Here is a 20,124-nt window from a genome sequence, read left to right as displayed (position 1 = left end):
TAGAATTCTGTGGCACTATTTTACAGTATGAGGAATACAATTAAACACAGCTGAATAGAAAAGATATTCTCTTCAAATGATTTCCGAGGGAGCGCACACGTGCGGCTATTCTGTGTTGAGCAATTAACGAAAGAAACAGGTCCTCCTACTGGCTTCATTTAGAGTTCTTTATGAAACTTCAGTTGTGATAAATGTTAGGCTATACGTTTAGATTTTTTTGTATATACTTAAAGCCTGCATGGAGACTAATGATGATTTGAAGAAAGGCCCAAGCTCTGCTTCTTGCAGAGGCTGCACACACTTCAGTCTCTCATTCACAATTTAACAAGCACTTGATAATATTCTCACCCATCAGACTATTCTTAATTTAATATGGTCCTTACATATAGCCTATGGATGGATTTTTAAAAATGCATTTAGAATGGCCTAAGAAACGGATGGAATCCGAAGCCTTAACTCAAATAACGAATGAGGTTACGTTTTTCATATGTAAGCATAGGCAGCGCATGCATAAGGCTAGAAGAAGCTTTTCCTAAAGTAAATTGAATTTTTAAAAAGTGCCAAAATTATATAGCCTAATCCAGTCTACACAGATGTAAATAAAGTATTCAAAATAGGCTATTAAAGCATGATTTGGGCACAGAATCATTCAATTGAAAAAAGTTATGAATTGTTTTATAATCATATTTTACACAGGTCAGAAGGAAATGCAGCAGATGCAATCTGCCCAAATTGTTAAATTGGGGCAGGTCTAGAGTTTAGGATAATGGTGTTGATGTGAGTCAGGACCAGCCTTTCAAAGCACTTCACGGCTTCAGATGAGTGCTACGGGTCGGTAGTCATTTAGGCAGGGACTATGGTAGTCTGCTTGAAACATGTTGGTATTACAGACTCGGACAGGGAGAGGTTGAAAATGTCAGTGAAGACACAAGCCAACGGATGCTCGGAGTAGACGTCCTGGTAATTTGTCTGGCCATGCGGCCTTGTGAATGTTGTTTAAAAGGTCTTGCTCACATGGCTACGGAGAACGGGATCAGTCTTCCGGAACAGCTGATGCCCTCATGTCACTGGGCGGCTCTCGGCTGTGCTTCCATTTGTAGTCTAATAGTTTGAAAGCCATGCTCCTTGAAAGCAGCAGCTCTACCCTTTAGCTCAGTGCAAATGTTGCCTGTAATCCATGACTTCTGGTTGGGGTATGTACAAGGTCACTGTGGGGACGACATCGATGCACTTATTGATGAAGCCAATGACTGATGTGGTGTACTCCTCAATGACATCGGAAAAATCCTGGAGCATATTCCAGTCTGTGCTAGCAAAACAGTCGTGTAGCTAAGCAGCTGCTTCGTCTGACCAATTTCTGATTGACCGAGTCACTGACGCTTCCTGCTTTAATATTCCACCTAGTTTCTCAGAAACGTGGTAATTAACTACAATAACCCATTGCTTCCGTTTTGGTTTCTGGCTGACGAAGATGGATCAGACGGGAAGAGGCGAAGAGAGAGGAAACCTCTGCAAAATCTGTCCTAAATAAACCCAATGTGTTTCATTGGATGTAAGCTTGTTGCCTGCCTTCCCACCTTTGGGACCACGGCCCCCATTGTTATGTTGACAACATGAGCATCTCGTCATTATATACAGATCTCTGGACAGATACAGAACGCATGAGGAATGTACAACAAAGGGACAAAATATGTACTTTGAAGAACTAGTCAAATGATTGTCAGACAGCTCTGAAGCATAGTCTACTTAAGCAGGCTAGCTAAAATGCCGTATGGGGAGTGAATAGATAAGGTTAGGTCTGACAGGCAGACTGTTACTGCCTGAGCAGAGATTAGATTTAATGTTTTAAATTATATTGAGACCGAAGACCTAAAAAAAATACAAAAAAAGTAAAGCACTAAATCCCTCAACACTACTTTGTGATCCTCAATGATATCCTCAGGACATTGGATTCTCTTAGCAATCGATGGATTCCCATATATTATCAGTGAACAGAAGTCTTTCAAATGATGCCCAACAAAGAGAAGATTTTGTGTGCTTCTGTGTGTGCTTCTGTGTCTGGACCCTTCTAGAACATGACATTTCAATACAAAATATAGATTGTGGTAAAAGACAGAGTTCAAAGCTGAACCAGTCGCAAACAGTCTCAAGTGCAGTAAATCAAGTGTAGAGCTAGACTGTTTACAATAGAATCAACTGGTCTTCACGGTAAATAAGCATTTTCAAAAGTTTAAAAGGGCAATCTATAGTTCTTAAAAAAATATTAAAGTGTTCCCCCTGCCAGTGTTGAGAGAGATACAGTTGAAGTCGTAAGTTTACATACACCTTAGCCAAATAAATTTAAACTCAGTTTCACAATTCCTGACATTTAAATCGTAGTAAGGAGTCGCTGTCTTAGGATCACCACTTTATTTTAAGAATGTGAAATGTCAGAATGATTTCAGCTTGTATTTCTTTCATCACATTCCCAGTGGGTCAGACGTTTACACACTCAATTAGCATTTGGTAGCATTGCCTTAAATTGTTAAACATGGGTCAAACATTTTGGGATGGCAACTCCAATACCTTGACTTTGTTGTCCTTAAGCCATTTTGCCTCAAATTTGAAAGTATGCTTGGGGTCATTGACCATTTGAAACCAAGCTTTAACTTCCTGACTGATGTCTTGAGATGTTGCTTCAATATATCCACAATTTTCCTCCCTCATGATGGCATCTAGTTTGTGAAGTGCACCAGTCCCTCCTGCAGCAAAGCACCACAACATGTTGCCACCCCCATGCTTCATGTTTGGGATAGTGTTCTTCAGCTTGCAAGCATCCCCTTTTTCTTCTAAACATAACAATTGTAATTATGGCCAAACAGTTCTATTTTTGTTTCATCAGAGCAGAGGACCTTTCTCCAAAAAAGTACAATCTTTGTCCCCATGTGCAGTTGCAAACCGTAGTCTGGATTTTTTTAAATGGCTGTTTTGGAGCAGTGGCTTCTTCCTTGTTGAGAGGACTTTCACATTATGTCAATATAGGACTCGATTTACTGTGGATATTAGATACTTTTTTACCCGTTTCCTCCAGCATCTTCACAAGGTCCTTTTTGCTGCTGTTCTGAGATCGATATGCACATTTCGCACCTAAGCACATTCATCTCTAGGACACAGAACGAGTCTCATTCCTGAGTGGTATGACGGCTACATGGTCCCGTGGCGTTTATACAGGTGAACGTGGTACCTTCAGGTGTTTGGAAATTGCTCCTAAGGATCAAGCAGACTTGTGGAGGTCTACCATTTTTTTCTGAGGACTTGGCTGATTTCTTTTGATTTTCCCATGATGTCAAGCAAAGAGGCAAGGAGTTTGAAGGTAGGCCTTGAAATACATCCACAGGCACACCTCCAATTGACTCAAATGTCAATTAGCCTATCAGAGCTTCTAAAGCCATGACAACATTTACTGGAATTTAAGCTGTTAAGGCAGTCAACTTAGTGCATGTAAACTTGACCCAATGGAATTGTGACAGTGAATTTTAAGTGAAATAATCTGTCTGAAAACAATTGTAAAAAAAAATTACTTGTCATGCACAAAGTAGATGTCCTAACCGACTTGCCAAAACTATAGTCTGTTAACAAGAAATTTGTGGAGGGGTTGAAAAACGAGTTATAATGACTCCGGAGAAATGTTTATTCCTGTCGGCGCAATGTACAAAGAATCCAAGTGGCTGTATCGACTCCGACAGCATATCCAGAGAGTCATTTTCTGCGAAACAGTGTATGTTACAATCCCTGATGTCTCTGGAAAGCAACCCTTGCCCTAATGTCATCTACCTTTATCATCTCAAATCAAATTTATTTATATAGCCCTTCGTACATCAGCTGATATCTCAAAGTGCTGTACAGAAACCCAGCCTAAAACCCCAAATAGCAAGCAATGCAGGTGTAGAAGCACGGTGGCTAGGAAAAACCCCATAGAAAAGGCCAAAACCTAGGAAGAAACCTAGAGGAACTAGGCTATGGGGGGGCAGTCCTCTTCTGGCTGTGCCGGGTGGAGATTATAACAGAACATGGCCAAGATGTTCAAATGTTCATAAAATGACCAGCATGGTCCAATAATAATAATAAGGCAGAACAGTCATCTAGAGACATTCGCAAGAAATGCACTTGAAAGCGGTGGGTGGTGTGCGCGCCTTCAAAGTCTGACCAGAAGACCGCTCCGTCTACCTCTTCTCTGGCGGCATTGTTTTGGATCAGCCTCTGGAATCATCTCAAATTCCCTGGGTAGTCCGGACAAAGGATCCACTTCAGAACAGTCGTATTCCTGGTCATAGTGCTGGTAAGTTGACACCGCTCTGATATCTAATTCTTCCCAGCTCTATGTAACAAGATTCTGGGCTAACAATGTAAGAAATACATAAAAAAAACAATACTGCAAAGTTTCCTAAGGACTAGAAGCGAAGCAGCCCTCTGTCGGCACCATTTTGCGGCACATTTGGAGAGATGTAACATAGGCAAATACGAACCAGACTTCGTAGCAGAATACATTTGTAATATATAGTAAAAGGCATGTGAAGATCTTCTGTAGAAGTTGCCACATGGTTGTCAGTCAACACATCCGTTCATATCTGCATTTGACATTAATTCAAAGACATGAATGCATGCTACTAAAGAAAGGTTCCATAGGGGTTGGTTTCAGACCAGATCTAGGACCTTTTAGTCAAAAAAACCTAGGGTGGGATTGGGAACCAGGCAACAAGTGGCACACAACCTGGCTGGATGATGAATGGGTGTAAACTGGGACCGGTTCAGGATGGTGCAGCGTTACAGATACGTTCATATATAAAAGCATAGAGTAGAACAGAGATGGTTGTCTGTCAAGTAGAATAAGAATCCACGTTACCTGTATTTGTTACACTTCTATCTGCGACATTGTGAACATATCACCTCACTGAAACTCACAGGTGAGACCTTCCATGTGTTCCATAAGCGCCAGCTGCCTACTTTTAAGGCATCTACTTAATTGACTAAAAAATTGGGGTGAATCAGATTCAACTAAATCTGATTTTGAAGGGCAAACATTTTTGCAGGGGGGCATGCCACCACTCCCCCTTAGATGGCAACTTTTTTTTATAATGCAGACTACTACAGAGTTTCAGGAACACACTGCCCCTGGGGGTTGTAGTCATTAAGAGACATTCACCTAAACCTGACAGGTCATCAGCAGTACTGTAATGCACTGACAAAATGCTCTCCCCTTTGTAGTATATGAAAAAATGCAACTCCACATGATAACCACATGGCAGACCAATCCAGTGAAAAAGGGTTCACATCTCAAGAATATTGTCAACGAGAGGCAGTTAAAACCAGCACACTCAGTAAGTCAATGTCAAAAACAGACTCCAGGCAACATTCCACACAATTCCTCTGTGGTTGTCTGATGTGCCACATTGAGCCAGGTATAGGCCTAGCTTATAAACGTCAAATGTTCAGGTGTTCTAGCCAACCAAGTTCCAAAGGCACCCGTAATTATTTGAACTTGGGCTTAATGAGTAGGCTACAACCATTGGTAACAAGTGTAAGTCTTTGAAATAGCTGTGAACTTGTAGCCACCCTGAGCTGGCCTGGGCAGGGTTAAGAAAGTGTGCATTAGATTTCTGGCAAAGAACATTGACGATTTAGTAACACCAATAGGTCTAAATTTCTCTTGCCACCTGTACTAAGGTTAACGCTTATGAACTGTTTAGCAAGAGCAAAAATAAACCTTCCTTTGAAAAATTTAATCAAGACCGGAGTAGGCCAAATGCAGCATTAATATGCAACAAGCTACTCCATGAAAATATATTACTACATTGCAATTTCAACAGAACCTGATCACGTCAACGGGTATCACACTTTCCATGTAAATGCAACGTGATAAAAATGACTTTTAATCCCCAAATCAAAAGTATTTCCATTTCGGAGTAACCTATCGTTTTTGCTTTACTAATGGAAATAGTATTTTATATTGCTTGTTTAAATAGTTTTTTTTAAGCACAAGAATATTTTTCGACAATCACTGATAGCATCTCAGCAAACAGTCTCGATACAAATGACAAGGCGGGAGATGCCGCAACACGAGTTTGACAATGAATACCTTGTCTCCTTTTAGACTTGTATTGCAATATTAGCTAACTAACTAACAATGGCGTCATTCGGGCTCTTTTCACAAGTCCTAACAGCGCGCATCACGCTAATAAACGTTTCGAAACAAAGTTGAGTGTCGCACAAAACGTACTATTTCCTCATACGACCTTTTTCTTCAACTAGACTGCCTCTGATATTTCGTTTTACAATTTGTGGTCGCAAGAGGTTGATAGTTTACAGGAAGAAAAAGTTATACAGGACATAGCTATTTTAATGACAACGTGTTGATTCACCAAGCATGTTACGAAATAGGGAACGCCTGTAAAAGAGAACAGTTGTTTTCATGATGTTTCGAGTATAGGCCTACGTCTTAAAATCCGTAGACTATCCAGCTTGCGATATCTCGTAATCTGTATTGATAATATGATGGTCATCTACATTTAAAAACGATTAAATTCACCAGTCATCTACACCTTTTGAAAATTGAGCGATTTATGGTGACTGGTGGGTTTTTTAAATGACCCAGTTATCAATGTTATGGTGCAAACAAACACAATGTATTCATTATTTTTACATAGTTATTGAGCACAAACCTGGAACAATATAATTGAATAGGCAAAGCATAAAGTTAAACAGCCAACAAACCTGTGTCAAGCAGCCTCCTAGGCGTGAACCATTCAGAATCTTTAAAGTGGATGTAGCGCTCAACAGTGCATCTCACCGTAAAGCAGCTGCTTGGCCAATCAGTGATGCTGTCTAATATATATTTTTTCTCCCAAATATTTTCAAAGGCGTGTTTTCATTGGTCAATTTCTATTGAACGTTAACGTACACCCACATTTTCTTGCACATTCCATCACACTTCATTTACGTCACATTATTCAATTACACATTCAATCACCAAAAGAGTTTCAGATCATATTTGATCAAACCACTTGAATTAATTTATTAAAGATGCTTCGACTGCAAATTTGTTCAGACAAGTTCAATTTTGTTCCAAGTTCAATTTCAACGCAATCTTTATCAAAGCAATTCATGTAACCTAGGATTTTATTACATTTCTTGTTGTTTTTGACAGCACAGTTTTGCCACATTATCAGACACTCGCTAAATTTTATCAGCATATTGAATGCGCGACCTAGGCTGGCAAAATTCTGGATCATTGTTGCTGTAACTTCCGTGACACATACAAAGCTCTCCATCGCCGTCCTTTCTGACAACTAAATCTGACAACTACTCAATTTTGTTTGCCTATAGCCAGAAACTGAAACAGGAAACGCCCTTGCTCAGGAATGTTCAGCGCTGGTCCGACCAATCTGATGCCACCATGCTGGTTCATAAATGACCAGCATGGTCGAATAATAATGAGGCAGAACAGTTGAAACTGGAGCAGCAGCACGGCCAGGTGGACTGGGGACAGCAAGGAGTCATCATGTCAGGTAGTCCTGGGGCATGGTCCTAGGGCTCAGGTCCTCCGAGAGAGAGAAAGAAAGAGAGGAGGAGAGAATTAGAGAATGCACACTTAGATTCACACAGGATACCGAATAGGACAGGAGAAGTACTCCGGATCTAACAAACTGACCCTAGCCCCCCGACACATAAACTACTGCAGCATAAATACTGGAGGCTGAGACAGGAGGGGTCAGGAGACACTGTGGCCCCATCCGAGGACACCCCCCAGACAGGGCCAAACAGGAAGGATATAACCCCACCCACTTTGCCAAAGCACAGTAGAGTAGAAAAATCTATATACAGCATGTGCAAATGAGGTAGGATAAGAGAGGTAAGGCAATAAAGAGGCCATGGTGACAAAGGAATTACAATATAGCAATTAAACACTGGAATTGTAGGATGTGCAGAAGATGAATGTGCAAGTTGAGATACTGTGGTGCAAAGGAGCAAGATAAATAAATAAATACAGTATGGGGATGAGGTAAATTGGATGGGCTATTTACAGATGAGCTATGTACAGGTGCAGTGATCTGTGAGCTGCTCTGACAGCTGGTGCTTAAAGCTAGTGAGGGAGGTAAGAGTCTCCAGCTTCAGAGATTTTTGCAGTTCGTTCCAGTCATTGGCAGCAGAGAACTGGAAGGAGAGGCGGCCAAAGGAAGAATTGGCTTTGGGGGTGACCAGTGAGATATACCTGCTGGAGCGCGTGCTACGGGTGGGTGCTGCTATGGTGACCAGTGAGCTGAGATAAGGCAGGGCTTTACATTTACATTTACATTTAAGTCATTTAGCAGACACTCTTACCTAGCAGATACTTGTAGATGACCTGGAGCCAGTGGGTTTGGTGACGAGTATGAAGCGAGGGTCAGCCAACGAGAGTGTACAGGTCGCAGTGGTGGGTAGTATATGGGTCTTTCTTGACAAAACGGATGGCACTGTGATAGACTGCATCCAGTTTGCTGAGTAGAGTGTTGGAGGCTATTTTGTTAATGACATCGCCGAAGTCGAGGATCGGTGGGATGGTCAGTTTTATGAGGGTATGTTTGGCAGCATGAGTGAAGGATGCTTTGTTGTGAAATAGGAAGCCGATTCTATATTTAATTTTGGATTGGAGATGTTTAATGTGAGTCTGGAAGGAGAGTTTACAGTCTTACCAAACACCTAGGTATTTGTAGTTGTCCACATAATCTAAGTCAGAACCGTCCAGAGTAGTGATGCTGGACGGGCAGGCAGGTGTGGTCAGCGATCGGTTGAAGAGCATGCATTTAGTTTTACTTGCATTTAAGAGCAGTTGGAGGCCACGGAAGGAGAGTTGTATGGCAATGAAGCTCATCTGGAGGTTAGTTAACACAGTGTCCAACGAAGCGCCAGAGGTATACAGAATGGTGTCATCTGCGTAGAGGTGGATCAAAGAATCACCAGCAGCGAGAGCACCATCATTGATGTATACAGAGAAGAGAGTCGGCCCGAGAATTGAACCCTGTGGCACCCCCATAGAGACTGCCAGAGGTTCGGACAACAGGCCTTCCTATTTGACATACTGAACTCTATCGGAGAAGTAGTTGGTGAACCAAGCGAGGCAATCATTTGAGAAACCAAGGCTGTGGAGTCTGCCAATAAGAATGTTGTGATTGACAGAGTCGAAAGCCTTACCCAGGTCGATGAATACGGCTGCACAGTAATGTATCTTATCGATGGCGGTTATAATATCGTTTAGGACCTTGAGCGTGGCTGAGGTGCACCCATGACCAGCTCTGAAACCAGATTGCATAGCGGAGAAGGTACACAGAGATTCTAAATGGTCGGTAATCTGTTTGTTAACTTGGCTTTCGAAGACATTAGAAAGGCAGGGTAGAATAGATATAGGTATGTAGTAGTTTGGGTCTAGAGTGTCTCCCCCTTTGAAGATTTGGGCGAGTTGCTGTGGGGAGCGCAGGGCTCTTGACTGGGGTAGGGGTATCCAGGTGGAAAGCATGGCCAGTCGTAGAAAAATGCTTATTGAAATTCTCAATGATTGTGGATTTATCAGTAGTGACAGTGTTTCCTAGCCTCAGTGCAGTGGGCAGCTGGGAGGAGGTGCTCTTATTCTCCATGGACTTGACAGTGTCCCAGAACTTTTTTGAGTTGGTACTATAGGATGCAAATTTTTGTTTGAAAAAGCTAGCCTTAGCTTTCCTAACTGCCTGTGTATATTGGTTCCTAGCGTCCCTGAAAAGTTTCATATCACGGGGGCTATTCGATGCTAATGTAGAACGCCACAGGATGTTTTTGTGCTGGTCAATGGCAGACAGGTCTGGTGTCAACCAAGGGCTATATCTATTCCTAATTCATTTTTTTGAATGGAGCATGCTTATTTAAGATGGTGAGGAAGGCATTTTTAAAGAAAAAACAGGCATCCTCTACTGATGGGATGGGGTCAATGTCCTTCCAGGATACCCCGGCCAGGTCGATTAGAAAGGCCTGTTCGCTGAAGTGTTTTAGTGATGTGTGTTTCACTGTTTGACAATGATGAGAGGTGGTCATTTGACCGCAGACCCATTACGGATGCAGGCAATGAGGCAGTGATCGCTGAGATCTTGGTTGAAAACAGCAGAGGTGTATTTGGAGGGCGAGTTAGTTAGGATGATATCTATGAGGGTGCCCGTGTTTACGGATTTGGGGTTGTACCTGGTAGGTTCATTGATCATTTGTGGGAGATTGAGGGCATCAAGCTTAGATTGTAGGAAGGCCGAGGTGTTAACTTCTTGCGTCGAGCCATCCCGGATCCGGTTTCGTGACTACAGCCTCAAGCTCATTACCATAACGCAACGTTAACTATTCATGAAAATCGCAAATGAAATGAAATGAATCTATTTGCTCTCAAGCATAGCCTTTTGTTAACAACACTGTCATCTCAGATTTTCAAAATATGCTTCTCAACCATTGCAAAACCATTGTGTAACAGTATTGATAGCTAACGTAGCATTTAGCGTAGCATTTAGCGTTAGCATTCAGCAGGCAACATTTTCACAAAAACCAGAAAAGCATTCAAATAAAATCATTTACCTTTGAAGAACTTCGGATGTTTTCAATGAGGAGACTCTCAGATAGCAAATGTTCAGTTTTTCCTGAAAGATGATTTGTTTAGGACAAATCGCTCCGTTTTCTGCGTCACGTTTAGCTACGGAAAAAACCTGTATCCAGGATTGTGTAAATCTATCCGCAAGCTCATTAGCATAACACAACGTTAACTATTCATGAAAATCGCAAATGAAATTAAATGAATCTAGCCTTTTGTTAATATATCCATTTTAGCAGACGCTTTTTGACTTACAGTCATGTGTGCATACATTCACTGTCATCTCAGATTTTCAAAATCATCTCAGATTTTTTGAACCATAGCTAAACAAGCATTTGTGTAACAGTATTGATAGCCTAGCATAGGATTATGCCTCTCTTTCAGCATGCAACATTTTCACAAAACCAGAAAAGCATTCAAATAAAATAATTTACTTTTGAAGAACTTCGGATGTTTTCAATGAGGAGACTCTCAGATAGCAAATGTTCAGTTTTTCCTGAAAGATGATTTGTTTAGGACAAATCGCTCCGTTTTCTGCGTCACGTTTAGCTATGAAAAAAAACTGTATCCAGGATTGTATAAATCTATCCGCAAGCTCATTAGCATAACACAACGTTAACTATTCATGAAAATCGCAGTTAGATAGCAAATGTTCCGTTTTTACAAAAAATATTATTTGTGTCGACTAATCGCTCTGTTTTGTTCATCACGTTTGGGTAAGGAAAAAAATAAAATAAATATTAAGTCATTAAAACGCGAACTTTTTTCCAAATTAACTCCATAATATCGACAGAAACATGGCAAACCGATGTTTAGAATCAATCCTCAAGGTGTTTTTCACATATCTATCGACGATAAAATCCATCGTGGCAGTTGACTTTCTCTTCTAAAGAAATGGAATGCGCATGGACCTACAGATTACGCAATAATTTCGACACAGGACACCGGGCGGGACACCAGGTAAATGTAGTCTCTTATGGTCAATCTTCCAATGATATGCCTACAAACACGTCACAATGCTGCAGACACCTTGGGGAAACGACATAAATGGCAGGCTCATTCCTGGCGCATTGACAGCCATATAAGGAGACATTGGAACACAGCGCCTTCAGAATCTGGGGCATTTCCTGTATGAAACTTCATCTTGGTTTCGCCTGTAGCATTAGTTCTGGGGCACTCACAGATAATATCTTTGCAGTTTTGGAAACGTCAGAGTTTTGTCTTTCCAAGGCTGTCAATTACATGCATAGTCGAACATCTTTTCATGACAAAATATTGCGCTTAAAACGGGCACGTCTTTTTATCCAATAATGACATAGCGCCCCCATAGGTTGAAGAGGTTAAGCATGTCCCAGTTTAGGTCAAAGAGCAGCATGAGCTCAGAAGATAGATGGGGGGCAATCAATTCACATATGGTGTCCAGGGCACAGATGGGGTTAGAGGGTGGTCTATAGCAAGCGGAAACGACAAGACACTTGTTTCTGGAAAGTTGAATTTTTAGAAGTAGAAGATCGAATTGTATTGCACAGACCTGGATAGTAAGACAGAACTCTGCAGGCTATCTCTGCAGTAGATTGCAACACCGCCCCCTTTGGCAGATCTATCTTGATGGAAAATGTTATAGTTAGGGATGGAAATTTCAGGGTTTTTGGTGGTTTTCCTAAGCCAGGATTCAGACACGTCTAAGACATCCGGGTTGGCAGATTGTGTTAAAGAAGCGAATAAAGCAAACTTAGGGAGTATGCTTCAAATGTTAACATGCATGAAACCAAGGCTTTTACCATTACAGAAGTCAACAAATGAGAGCACCTGGGGGGTGGGATGTGGAGCTAGGCACTGCAGGACCTGGATTAACCTCCACATCACCAGAGGAACAGAGGAGAAGTAGGATAAGGGTACGGCTAAAGGTTATAAAAAAGGCTATATTTTAATTTTACCTTTACTTAACTAGGCAAGTCAGTTAAGAACAAATTCTTATTTTCAATGATGGCCTAGGAACAGTGGGTTAACTGCCTGTTCAGGGGCAGAACGACAGATTTGTACCTTGTCAGCTCGGGGGTATGAACTTGCAACCTTCCGGTCAAGTCCAACGCTCTAACCACTAGGCTACCCTGCCGCCCCATATGTTCCGGATAGCGTCGAACAACAACCTTGATGCATACGCTTTCTCAGTGAGCGAGTTTATTAGCAAGTGCATTGGTGATGTTGTACCCACGACGACTATTAAAACCTTCCCCAACCAGAAACCGTGGATTGATGGCAGAATTTGCGCAAAACTGAAACTGCTTTTAATCAGGGCAAGGCAACTTGAAACATGACCAAATACAAACAGTGTAGCTATTCCCTCCACAAGGCAATCAAACACGCTAAGCGTCAATATAGAGACCAAGTAGTCGCAATTCAACGGCTCAGACATGAGAGGTATGTGGCAGAGTCTACAGTCAATCACAGACTACAAAAAGAAAACCAGACCCGTCGCGGACCCCGATGTCTTGCTACCAGACAAACTAAACAACTTCTTTGCTCGCTTTGAGGACAATACAGTGCCACTGACACGTTCGGCTACCAAAATCAGCGGGCTCTCCTTCACCACAGCCAACGTGAGTAAAACATTTAAATGTGTTAACCCTCGCAAGGCTGCCGGCACAGACGGCTCCCTAGCCGCGTCATCAGGGCATGCACCGGACCAGCTGGCTGGTGTGTTTACGGACACATTCAATCAAACCTTATCCCAGTCTGCTGTTCCCACATGCTTCAAGAGGGCCACCATTGCTCCTGTTCCCAAGAAAGCTAAGGTAACTGAGCTAAATGACTATCGCCTCGTAGCAGTCACTTCCGTCATCATGAAGTGCTTTGAGAGACTAGTCAAGGATCAAATCACCTCCACCCTACCTGATACCCTAGACCCACTCCAATTTGCTTACCGCCCCAATAGGTCCACAGACTACGCAATCACAATCACACTGCACACTGCCCTAACCCATCTGGACAAGAGGAATACCTATGTAAGAATGCTGTTCATCAACTACAGCTCAGCATTTAACACCATAGTACCCTCCAAACTTGTCTCGACTCCGCACTGTGCAACTGGGTCCTGGACTTAGGGATGGGACGCCCCCAGGTGGTGAGGGTAGGAAACAACATCTCCACCCCGCTGATCCTCAACACTGGGGCCCCATAAGGGTGCGTTATCAGCCCTCTCCTGTACTCCCTGTTCACCCATGACTGCGTGGCCATGCACGGCTCCAACTCAATCATCAAGTTTGCAGACGACACTACAGTGGTAGGATTGATTACCAACAACGACGAGATGGCCTACAGGGAGGAAGTGAGGGCTCTCGGAGTGTGGTGTCAGGAAAATAACCTCTCACTCAACGTCAACAAAACAAAGGAGATGATCGTGGACTTCAGGAAACAGCAGAGGGAGCACCCCCCCTATCCACATCGACAGGACAGTAGTGGAGAAGGTGGAAAGTTTTAAGTTCCTCGGCGTACACATCACGGACAAACTGAAATGGTCCACCAACACAGAGAACGTGGTGAAGAAGGCGCAGCGGCACCTCTTCATCCTCAGGAGGCTGAAGAAATTTGGCTTGTCACCAGAAACACTCACAAACTTTTACAGATGCACAATCGAGAACATCCTGTCGGGCTGTATCACCGCCTGGTACGGCAACTGCTCTGCCCACAACCGTAAGGCTCTCCAGAGGGTAGTGAGGTCTGCACAACGCATCCCCGGGGGGCAAACTACCTGCCCTCCAGGACACCTACACCACCCGATGTCACAGGAAGGTCAAAAAGATAATCAAGGACAACAACCACCCGAGCCACTGCCTGTTCACCCCGCTATCATCCAGAAGGTGAGGTCAGTACAGGTGCATCAAAGCTGGGACCGAGAGGCTGAAAAACCACTTCTATCTCAAGGCCATTAGACTGTTGAACAGCTATCACTAACATTGAGTTGGCTGCTGCCAACATATTGACTCAAATCTCTAGCCACCTTAATAATTAAAAATTGGTTGTAATAAATGTATCACTAGTCACTTTAAACAATACCACTTTATATCATTTTTACATACCCTACATCACTCATCTCATATGTATATACTGTACTCTATACCAGCTACAGTAACATGATAACCTACAGTAAGCAAAGGACATTGTTTGAAGTCAGCTGATCAATTGCTTATGCTGTCTAGCCTAACTTAACTTTGTCCAACCAATGGTCCAAACTAATATTAAGATTGTCAGTCAGCGGTCAAGTTACTCACACACTGTCCTCTGTGATTTTATGGTGACAACTAACATTCAACCTCCAGCTGCGTACCCCCCCTAGCACCAGGGTCAGCGCACTCTCAAATGTTTTTGCCATTATTGTAAGCCTGCCACACACACACTATACAATACATTTATTAAACATAAGAATGAGTGTGAGTTTGTGTCACATCCCGGCTCGTGGGAAGTGACAAAGAGCTCTTATAGGAACAGGACACAAATAATAATTTAATAATTAAGAATTTATTTATTGAACCATCTTACATATAAAACCTTATTTGTTCATCAACAATTGTGAATAACTCACCACAGGTTAATGAGAAGGGTATGATTGAAAGGAAGCACATAACTCTGCAATGCTGGGTTGTGTTGGAGAGAGTCTCAGTCTTAAATCATTTCCCACACACAGTCTGTGCCTGTATTTAGTTTTCATGCTAGTGAGGGACGAGAACCGGAAGGTGGAGTCAAAAGTTTACATACACTTAGGTTGGGAGTCATTGAAACTCGTTTTTCAACCATTCCACAAATGTCTTGTTAATAACAAACTATGGTTTTGGCAAGTCGGTTTGGACCTCTACTTTGTGCATGACACAAGTAATTTTTCCAGCAATTGTTTACAGACAGATCACAATTTCAGTGGGTCAGAAGTTTACATAGGCTAAGTTGACTGTGCCTTTATTTTCAGCTTGGAAAATTCCAGAAAATTATGTCATGGCTTTAGAAGCGTCTGATAGGCTAATTTACATAATTTGAGTCAATTGGAGGTGTACCTGTGGATGTATTTCAAGGCCTACCGTCAAACTCAGTGCCTCTTTGCTTGACATCATGGGAAAATCAAAAGAAATCAGCCAAGAACTCAGAAAAAAATGGTAGACACAAGTCTGGTTCATCCTTAGGAGCAATTTCCAAACACCTGAAGGTACCATGTTCATCTGTACAAACAATAGTAGCCAAACACCATGGGACCACGCAGCCTTCATACTGCTCAAGAAGGAGACGCTTTCTGTGTCCTAGAGATGAACCTACTTTGGTGCAAAAAGTGCAAATCAATTCCAGAACAACAGCAAAGGACCTTGTGAAGATGCTGGAGGAAATAGGTAGCAAAGTATCTATATCTATAGTAAAACGAGTCCTATATTGACATAACCTGAAAGGCCACTAAGCAAGGAAGAAGCCACTGCTCAAAAACCTCAATAAAATAGCCAGACTGCGGTTTGCAACTGCACATGGGGACGAAGTTCATACTTTTTGTAGGAAGGTCCTCTGGTCTGATGAAACAAAAATAGACATGTTTGGACATAAATACCATCGTTATTTTCAGAGGAAAAAGGGGGAGGCTTGCAAGCAGAAGAACACCATCCCAGCAGTGAAGCACGGGGGTGGCAGCATCATGGTGTGGGGGTGCTTTGCTACAGGAGGGACTGGTGCACTTCACAAAATAGTTGTCATTATGAGGAAGAACAATTATGTGGATATATTGAAGCAACATCTCAAGACATCAGTCAGGAATTATTTTATTTTTTAAATTTTATTTCACCTTTATTTAACCAGGTACTCAAGTTGAGAACAAGTTCTCATTTACAACTGCGACCTGGCCAAGATAAAGCATAGCAGTGTGAACAGACCACACAGAGTTACACATGGAGTAAACAATTAACAAGTCAATAACACAGTAGAAAAAAAAGAGAGTCTATATACATTGTGTGCAAAAGGCATGAGGAAGAGGGAGGTAAATAATTACAATTTTGCAGATTAACACTGGAGTGATAAATGATCAGATGGTCATGAACAGGTAGAGATACTGGTGTGCAAAAGAGCAGAAATGTAAATAAATATAAACAGTATGGGGATGAGGTAGGTAAATTGGGTGGGCTATTTACCGATAGACTATGTACAGCTGCAGCGATCGGTTAGCTGCTCAGATAGCAGATGTTTGAAGTTGGTGAGGAAGATAAAAGTCTCCAACTTCAGCGATTTTTTGCAATTCGTTAAAGTCACAGGCAGCAGAGAACTGGAACGAAAGATGGCCAAATGAGGTGTTGGCTTTAGGGATGATCAGTGAGATACACCTGCTGGAACGTGTGCTCCGGGTGGGTGTTGCCATCGTGACCAGTGAACTGAGATAAGGCGGAGCTTTACCTAGCATGGACTTGTAGATGACCTGGAGCCAGTGGGTCTGGCGACGAATATGTAGCGAGGGCCAGCCGACTAGAGCATACAGGTCGCAGTGGTGGGTGGTATAAGGTGCTTTAGTAACAAAACGGATGGCACTGTGATAAACTGCATCCAGTTTGCTGAGTAGAGTATTGGAAGCTATTTTGTAGATGACATCGCCGAAGTCGAGGATCGGTAGGATAGTCAGTTTTAATAGGGTAAGTTTGGCGGCGTGAGTGAAGGAGGCTTTGTTGCGGAATAGAAAGCAGACTCTAGATTTGATTTTAGATTGGAGATGTTTGATATGAGTCTGGAAGGAGAGTTTACAGTCTAGCCAGACACCTGGGTACTTATAGATGTCCACATATTCTAGGTCGGAACCATCCAGGGTGGTGATGCTAGTCGTGTAATGTTTTGTCTTATATTGTCTTGTCAGTTTGCTTTCCCTTCTGTTCGTTTTCCCCCTGCTGGTCTTATTAGGTTCGTTCCCCTTTTTTCTCTCTCCCTCCCTCTCTCTCTTCTCTCTATCGTTCCGTTCCTGCTCCCAGCTGTTCTTATTCCCCTACTCAATCATCTAATCTTTTCACACCTGTTCCGTATCTTGCCCTCTGATTAGAGTCTCTATTTCTCCCCTTGTCTTCCGTTTCTGTCCTGTCGGATCCTTGTATATTGTTCGCCGTGCTGTGTCTTTGTCTCGCCCTGTCGTGTCTTGTTTCCCTCAGATGCTGCGTGTGAGCAGGTGTCTGAGTCTGCTACGGTCGGTGCCTTCCCGAGGCAACCTACAGTGAATGGTCGAGTCTCCAGTCTGTCCTCGTCACTACGAGTGGAATTAAGTTTTTTATGTTTTGTTTTGCTGCTCTGATTGTCCAGGAGTATTGCCTATTTCCTTTACTGGAATAAAGACTCTGTTTTCGCCAAGTCGCTTTTGGGTCCTCATTCACCTGCATAACAAGTCGGGCGTGCGTGTGCAGGCAGCGAACGGTTGAAAAGCATGCATTTAGTTTTACTAGCGTTTAAGAGCAGTTGGAGGCCACAGAAGGTGTGTTAAAGCTTGGTCACAAATGGGTCTTCCAAATGGACAATGACCCCAAGCATACTTCCAAATTTGTGGCAAAATGGCTTAAGGACAACAAAGTCAAGGTATTGGAGTGGTCATCCCGAAATGTTTGACCCAAGTTAAGAAATGAAAGGCAATGCTACCAAATACTAATTGAGTGTATGTCAACTTCTGACCCACTGGGAATGTGATGAAAGAAATTAAAGCTGAAATAAATCATTCTCTCCAATATTATTCTGACATTTCACATTCTTCAAATAAAGTGGTGATCCTAACTGACCTAAGACAGGGCATTTTTACTGGGATTAAATGTCAGGAATTGTGAAAAACTGAGTTTAAATGTAGTTGGCTAAGGTGTATGTAAACTTCAGACTTCAACTGTATGTGGTGGCAAAGGGTCTTAAGTTTCTTAACAGCTCGATTTTCCAAGGCAGGTTACTCTGAGCGGAAATCTGGCAGTGGCTTCTGATTAAAATAGATTTTCACAGAACTGCTTGTTGCAATTTCGATGAGGCTCTCTTGTTCAGATTTCGGTGTACTGGAGGCAGGGCATGAAAAGGATAACAAATCCAGTTGTTTGTGTCATCTGTTTTGGGAAGGTACCTACGTAATTGCGCACCCAACTCACTCAGGTGCCTCGCTACATCACATTTGACATTGTCCGTAAACTTGAGTTCATTTGCGCACAAATCATACAATGATGGAAAGACCTCTGTGTTGTCCTTGTTAATGCAGACAGAGAAGAGCTCAACTTCATAATCATTGCCTCAATTTGGTCCCGCACGTTGAATATAGTTGCAGAGAGTCCCTGTAATCCTAGATTCAGATTCTTCAGGCGAGAAAAAACATCACCCAGATAGGCCAGTCGTGTGAGAAACTCGTCATCATGCAAGCAGTCAGACAAGTGAAAATTAGGGTCAGTAACGAAAACTTTAAGCTTGTCTCTCAGTTGAAAAAAAACATGTCAATACTTTGCCCCTTGATAACCAGCGCACTTCTGTATGTTGTAAGTGTTACATGGTCGCTGCCCATATCATTGCATAGTGCAGAAAATACACGAGAGTTCAGGGGCCTTGCTTTAACAAAGTTAACCATTTTCACTGTAGTGTCTTAAACATCTTTTAAGCTGTCAGGCATTCCCTTGGCAGAAAGAGCCTCTTGGTAGGTGCTGCAGTGTACCCGCGTTACCACTCCACTATGTGGACCATCAGTACAGATACCAACATGAGCAGCAGCTACATACGGACCGTTAGTGGAATTCCTGCGAGCGAGTAACGGTTAATGTGACTGGATGTTTATTATTTGACTAGGCTACCTGTATTTGACATTGTGTTGTTATTTCACTGAACACTAGATGGTTTAATTTTATTTTTGGCAGTGAAATGATGCTACTCACGTGAGGAAAAAAAACTCACCCAAATGTATAGCCCCGTTGTAAAACATCGATGGACTGTTTGAAAATGTGAAGAAAAATCATATGATTATTTAAAAAACATTTAAAAAATGTGAATCACATTTTTATTTGGCGCATCCCAACAACATTGCGCGTACCCCAGGTACGCGCCACAGTGTCCAGATCTCAAATTCGATAGAGCAATTGTGGCGTGTCGAGTAATGGAAGCAAGCATTCAACAAAAGAGCACAGAGAAATCTGAGGGAGCTGGTGACATTCCCTAGGATTGGTCAACAACATTCCGAGCAGGTGCCTCAACCAAGCCAATGGCTGATCCTGATGATGGGGAATGAATGAAAATTAAAAAATGTACTATTGCACAAATACGTACATTAAGGGCAGATTAAAAACAAATCTGTGTACAAGCCAAACAACACTGGGTGTCTGAGAAAAGGATGTTCCATGTCCACCTGTTTTATGAAATAATATAATAATAATAATGTATGCTATTTAGCAGTCTTACAGTCATGCATACAATTTTTTACTTATGGGAGAACCCAGAAATTAAACCCACTATCCTGGCGTTGCAAAAGCCATGTTCTACTACTTCTAGCCGCAGAGGACCGAACATAA

General features: G+C 42.3%; 1 protein-coding gene across 1 annotated transcript in view; it reads right to left on the bottom strand.

Moving 5' to 3' along the window:
- LOC124001534 (long-chain-fatty-acid--CoA ligase 1-like) overlaps nucleotides 1-6,844 on the bottom strand; it is a 44,948-nt gene extending 38,104 nt beyond the window's left edge. The window contains exon 1 of the mRNA XM_046308385.1: nucleotides 6,751-6,844. The gene's annotated coding sequence lies outside the window, so the exon portion shown is untranslated. The remainder of the gene's footprint in view (nucleotides 1-6,750) is intronic.
- Between the last annotated feature and the right edge of the window lie 13,280 nt (nucleotides 6,845-20,124).

Source organism: Oncorhynchus gorbuscha, linkage group LG17 (genome assembly GCF_021184085.1).
Source record: "Oncorhynchus gorbuscha isolate QuinsamMale2020 ecotype Even-year linkage group LG17, OgorEven_v1.0, whole genome shotgun sequence".
In the NCBI taxonomy this organism is placed as follows: Eukaryota; Metazoa; Chordata; class Actinopteri; order Salmoniformes; family Salmonidae; genus Oncorhynchus; species Oncorhynchus gorbuscha.
This window is presented reverse-complemented; position numbering and strand designations above follow the sequence as displayed.